The sequence below is a fragment of the Microcebus murinus genome, unplaced genomic scaffold (genome assembly GCF_040939455.1).
Source record: "Microcebus murinus isolate Inina unplaced genomic scaffold, M.murinus_Inina_mat1.0 scaf023_hap2_Mmur4.0, whole genome shotgun sequence".
NCBI classification, from domain to species: domain Eukaryota; kingdom Metazoa; phylum Chordata; class Mammalia; order Primates; family Cheirogaleidae; genus Microcebus; species Microcebus murinus.
In genome coordinates this window covers 67,838-73,929 of record NW_027438969.1, presented here as the reverse complement: position 1 = coordinate 73,929, position 6,092 = coordinate 67,838, and the positions used below count along the sequence as shown (strand labels likewise).

At 61.6% G+C, this 6,092-nt stretch overlaps 1 pseudogene; it reads left to right on the top strand.

The window, feature by feature from the left end:
- Window positions 1–3,849: 3,849 nt before the first annotated feature.
- LOC142867906 (uncharacterized) lies at window positions 3,850–3,968 on the top strand (annotated as a pseudogene).
- The last annotated feature ends 2,124 nt before the right edge of the window (window positions 3,969–6,092 follow it).

Below are 6,092 nucleotides of genomic sequence, written 5' to 3'. Positions count from 1 at the left end.
TCTTCTTTTTTTTTTTTGCCTCTGGTTCTGTAGCGTTTCTGGGAGTGCGGGGGCGGCCCGGGGTGGGGGTGACCCCCACCCTCAGCGCCCGCCGCGGTGCCTGGCGCCCCAGCCCGCACCGTGGGGCCTCCTCTTGTCCCGAGCCGTGACACCGCCGCCACGCGGCAGCATGCGTGGCTTCTGGACAGTCAGGTCTCAGACCTAAGGTCTGCTCTGTGGGAGCCGACACGCTGGAGGAAACCTTGAGAGTCTGAGAGGGGAGGGAGTTCCAGAAGAAGGCCAGGATGTCATTTTGAGGGAGTATGTGACCAGAACTCCTCCCGTTGCTTTTGGGGTTCTATGAGCTACACGTAGGAATCTTTGGTGGTGGCACCTGATGTTCGGGGATCCGGAGTCACACCCAGACCTGCTCCACAGGCCTCCTTTTACTTTTCTCTTCGGATTCATTTTTTTTTTTTTTTTTTTTTTTGAGACAGAGTCTCGGTTTGTTGCCCAGGCTAGAGTGAGTGCCGTGGCGTCAGCCTAGCTCACAGCAACTTCAAACTCCTGGGCTCGAGTGATCCTTCTGCCTCAGCCTCCCGGGTAGCTGGGACTGCAGGCATGCGCCACCATGCCCCGCTAATTTTTTATATATATATCAGTTGGCCAATTAATTTCTTACTATTTATAGTAGAGACGGGGTCTCGCTCTTGCTCAGGCTGGTTTTGAACTCCTGACCTTGAGCAATCCGCCCGCCTCGGCCTCCCAAGTGCTAGGATTACAGGCGTGAGCCACAGCGCCCGGCCGGATTCATTATTTTGAAAAAGTGTCTCTTATCTCTATTATTGCATTTTCTTTTCTCTCTCTTTTCAAGCAGATGATGGGAGTCCAAGTATTAAGGTGACATGTGTTGCCCGTGCCCCCCTCCCCCCCCCGTGTTCTTATTCATTTACCTCTCATGTTGTTCCAGCATATTGTGGGGGCACCAATGTTAAGGTCGGGTGCGTTGCCCTCTCCCAGCCTCCCCCCTCGGGTCAGAGCTTCAAGTGCGCCCATCCCCCAGTCGGTGCGTACCCACCCCATTCCTAATGGATGTGTATGCCCATCCCCTCCCCCCACCCGCCCGACACCCACCCGAAGAAGGTGATTCCTCTGTGTCCACTTAGGTGTCCATCGGTTCGTACCCATTTGCTGGTGAGCGCGAGCACGTGGTGCTCGTGTGTCCATTCTTGGGATACTTGGCTTACTGGAACGGGTTCCAGCTCTGGCCAGGAGAACCACGAGAGGTGCCCCCTCACCGCTGCTCCTCATAGCCGAATAGCACTCCGTGGTGTCCACGCGCCACATTTTATTTACCCACTCGTGGGTCGATGGGCACTCGGGTGGCTTCCAGGTCTTTGCGATTGTGACTTGTGCCCTGACACTAACCCTAACCCTTACCCAGCCCGTCTCCTCCACGGCCCCTGCCTGACTGACTCCTTCCCGCCCGGCCTATCACCTGTCACCGTCCTCTGCCCCTGCCTGACACGCTCCTCCCCGCCCGGGCCGTCACCGTCCTCGGCCCCTGCCTGACGGGGCTCCTCCGTCGCCTGGGCCTTCCAAGGGCTTGGTGTGGACGCTGGTTCCAGGACGCCCTCCCAGGAACCCGGTAGCAGGGCGGCCGCAGCGTCTCGCGCAACCCAACCGTCCGCCGGCTGGCCGCCGTCGCTAAGTGGCCTGCGGGGGACGTGCTCCCGCTGTGCCGTGGGGGCCCAGCCTGGTGTCTTCTCTGAGGCCCCGCGGCTGCCGCTCCCCGCAAGGGGATAGCCGCGGAGGTGGGGACCGCCTCCTCATGGGGATGTATACCCAGCTCTCCACGTCGGATTCCGGGGCTCTCTGTCCTGCCAGAAGGCCCAGCTGGCCTGCGGATCCTTAGAGTGGCAAAAACATCCGAAAACTGAGATTGAGGGTCCGGTGGGTGTCTGCACTTTTGTGCTGGGCACCCCAGGGAGGCCCGGGGGCTGGCTGGACAACGCGGTCTGCTGGGCTGGGGGGGGGTTTGGAGGAGCAACTGATGCCCTTTGCACTTTGGGTAGCAAGTGTCTGAGGTGTCTCTGGGCCCTGTGCCATGTGGGGGCGGGGGCGGGGGCGGGGTGGGAGGAGGAGGAGGAGGAGGAGGAGGAGGAGGAGGAGGAGGTGGAGGAGGAGGAGGTGGGAAGGGCCGTGGCCTGCAGTCGTGTTCCCCGGGGTGGCACAGCATGTGGCTTCTTCCACAGGCTGCTTGGCCTGGGCTCCCTGCACCTGGGCCTTTGGAGGACTGGCCCTGTGCTTGCCAACACTTCCTGCAGGGACCCAGAGCTGGGAGGTTGCATCTCTCAGCCCTGGGTCGGGCAGAGCCCCAGCGGGCCATGCCCACAACCTCTCTCAGCAGGGGTCCCCCAGAAGGCTCCTTTGGGACCAGGATTCTCTTGCGGGTGACTCTTTAAGGTCTGGCCCCTGGATGGAGGGGCACCAGGAGTAGAGGAGCAGGAAGGGGAAGGGGGTGGCCATGCGAGGGGACACTTTGAGGCCAAGTCCCAGCTTCAGCCTGATCCTCCTGGGAACCCCGGGGTGGACATCACACCTCCTGGTTGCCCCGCTCTGAGACAAGGAGCCGGGCTTCGCATTCCCACAGCAGCCAGTCGTGGGCTGAGGACACCTGGGGCGTTGGGAACTCCCTGGCTTCTCCTTGGTTTAACATCTGGAGCTGCTTGTGAATTGTGCCGCCACACACACCCGAGTGCAGGTGTCTTCTGCACAGACTGCGGGCCTCGCTCTTCTGAATGCCGCTAGCTCGCGACCCACCCACGGGTGAACCTGGTCAGGGTACTTTCTCTCGGGGGCAGACTCTCATCCGGGCGGGCTACCGGTGTCTCTGTTTGCTCCTTTCTTTCTTCCATTTCGGGAAAGGCTTCCTTACTGGGTGTGGAAATCTCCTATGCCTTTCCTCGCCTATTCTGTCAGCTCTAAAATTCTCTTTCGGTTGCCACCCTCACAGATGGATTAGGAAACTCTTTGCGGTGCACTCATTAGTGAAATGACCTCAATGACGCTGGAATCCAATATCTAATCGCCGATTTTTAGCGAGTCCACACGCCAGGGTGGTTGGGGTCCAATGCAGCCCCGGCCAGGCCCAGGCCCCTTGGACTGGGCCACAGGAGGACACAGAGGAGGGTCCCGGCCCCCACGGTAGCGGTGCGGGCAGTTCTCCAAGGGCTTGGGTGTTTTCCAGAGGGAGGAGATGGAGGGGACTGATTTCTTCAGCGCCCCACAAACCACGCCACCCCACCCCACCCATGGGACACATCCCGAGAGAGAGAGAGACGCCCCATACACTGGCTCCCCTCCCCCGTGCGCTGTGCCCCAGCCCTGGCCCCGGGGAATAGGCGGCCGCCGGGCCACAGGGTGGGGGCGCAGCTGAAAGGGGTTGTGGGGGAGGGCCGCCCCTGGCTGGGGTCAAAGGGCGAGCCCCCCGCCCCTCCCGCCCGTGCGCAGTCAGCGGCCCCGGCGCGCTGGGGGTGGGGGGCGGGGAGGTGAAGGAGGCCAGGCAAGGAGAGGAGGGGGGCTTGAAGGTCTCCACCTTGGCGGGTCCAGCCGTGGAGGCGCATCTTGTGTGAGTGTGAGTGTGAGTGAGTGAGTGTGAGTGTGAGTGTGTGTGTATACAGAGACAGCCCCCAACCCCGGCCCGCCGCTCCCTGCCCGCCCCGCCTGTCACCCCCGTCCCTCGGAGCCCGCGGGACCCGGCCGGCGAACTCAACAGGCCCGGCCCGGCGCGGGGCCTGGGGCGGGAGGAGGCGGCGGGGAAGCGCAGAGAGGCTCGGCTTCTTGAGCGGGGCAGGGGCGCCCTCCGCCGTCCACGGCCACACCACCCCGAACGCGCCCGATCCCGTCTGGTCTCGGAAGCTAAGCAGGGTCGGGCCTGGTTAGAACTTGGATGGGAGACCGCCCGGGAATACCGGGTGCCGTAGGCTTCTTCTTTTTTTTTTTTGCCTCTGGTTCTGTAGCGTTTCTGGGAGTGCGGGGGCGGCCCGGGGTGGGGGTGACCCCCACCCTCAGCGCCCGCCGCGGTGCCTGGCGCCCCAGCCCGCACCGTGGGGCCTCCTCTTGTCCCGAGCCGTGACACCGCCGCCACGCGGCAGCATGCGTGGCTTCTGGACAGTCAGGTCTCAGACCTAAGGTCTGCTCTGTGGGAGCCGACACGCTGGAGGAAACCTTGAGAGTCTGAGAGGGGAGGGAGTTCCAGAAGAAGGCCAGGATGTCATTTTGAGGGAGTATGTGACCAGAACTCCTCCCGTTGCTTTTGGGGTTCTATGAGCTACACGTAGGAATCTTTGGTGGTGGCACCTGATGTTCGGGGATCCGGAGTCACACCCAGACCTGCTCCACAGGCCTCCTTTTACTTTTCTCTTCGGATTCATTTTTTTTTTTTTTTTTTTTTTTTGAGACAGAGTCTCGGTTTGTTGCCCAGGCTAGAGTGAGTGCCGTGGCGTCAGCCTAGCTCACAGCAACTTCAAACTCCTGGGCTCGAGTGATCCTTCTGCCTCAGCCTCCCGGGTAGCTGGGACTGCAGGCATGCGCCACCATGCCCCGCTAATTTTTTATATATATATCAGTTGGCCAATTAATTTCTTACTATTTATAGTAGAGACGGGGTCTCGCTCTTGCTCAGGCTGGTTTTGAACTCCTGACCTTGAGCAATCCGCCCGCCTCGGCCTCCCAAGTGCTAGGATTACAGGCGTGAGCCACAGCGCCCGGCCGGATTCATTATTTTGAAAAAGTGTCTCTTATCTCTATTATTGCATTTTCTTTTCTCTCTCTTTTCAAGCAGATGATGGGAGTCCAAGTATTAAGGTGACATGTGTTGCCCGTGCCCCCCTCCCCCCCCCGTGTTCTTATTCATTTACCTCTCATGTTGTTCCAGCATATTGTGGGGGCACCAATGTTAAGGTCGGGTGCGTTGCCCTCTCCCAGCCTCCCCCCTCGGGTCAGAGCTTCAAGTGCGCCCATCCCCCAGTCGGTGCGTACCCACCCCATTCCTAATGGATGTGTATGCCCATCCCCTCCCCCCACCCGCCCGACACCCACCCGAAGAAGGTGATTCCTCTGTGTCCACTTAGGTGTCCATCGGTTCGTACCCATTTGCTGGTGAGCGCGAGCACGTGGTGCTCGTGTGTCCATTCTTGGGATACTTGGCTTACTGGAACGGGTTCCAGCTCTGGCCAGGAGAACCACGAGAGGTGCCCCCTCACCGCTGCTCCTCATAGCCGAATAGCACTCCGTGGTGTCCACGCGCCACATTTTATTTACCCACTCGTGGGTCGATGGGCACTCGGGTGGCTTCCAGGTCTTTGCGATTGTGACTTGTGCCCTGACACTAACCCTAACCCTTGCCCAGCCCGTCTCCTCCACGGCCCCTGCCTGACTGACTCCTTCCCGCCCGGCCTATCACCTGTCACCGTCCTCTGCCCCTGCCTGACACGCTCCTCCCCGCCCGGGCCGTCACCGTCCTCGGCCCCTGCCTGACGGGGCTCCTCCGTCGCCTGGGCCTTCCAAGGGCTTGGTGTGGACGCTGGTTCCAGGACGCCCTCCCAGGAACCCGGTAGCAGGGCGGCCGCAGCGTCTCGCGCAACCCAACCGTCCGCCGGCTGGCCGCCGTCGCTAAGTGGCCTGCGGGGGACGTGCTCCCGCTGTGCCGTAGGGGCCCAGCCTGGTGTCTTCTCTGAGGCCCCGCGGCTGCCGCTCCCCGCAAGGGGATAGCCGCGGAGGTGGGGACCGCATCCTCATGGGGACGTATACCCAGCTCTCCACGTCGGATTCCGGGGCTCTCTGTCCTGCCAGAAGGCCCAGCTGGCCTGCGGATCCTTAGAGTGGCAAAAACATCCGAAAACTGAGATTGAGGGTCCGGTGGGTGTCTGCGCTTTTGTGCTGGGCACCCCAGGGAGGCCCGGGGGCTGGCTGGACAACGCGGTCTGCTGGGCGGGGGGGGGGTTAGAGGAGCAACTGATGCCCTTTGCACTTTGGGTAGCAAGAGTCTGAGGTGTCTCTGAGCCCTGTGCCATGTCGGGGGGGGGGGCGGGGGGGGAAGAGGAGGAGGA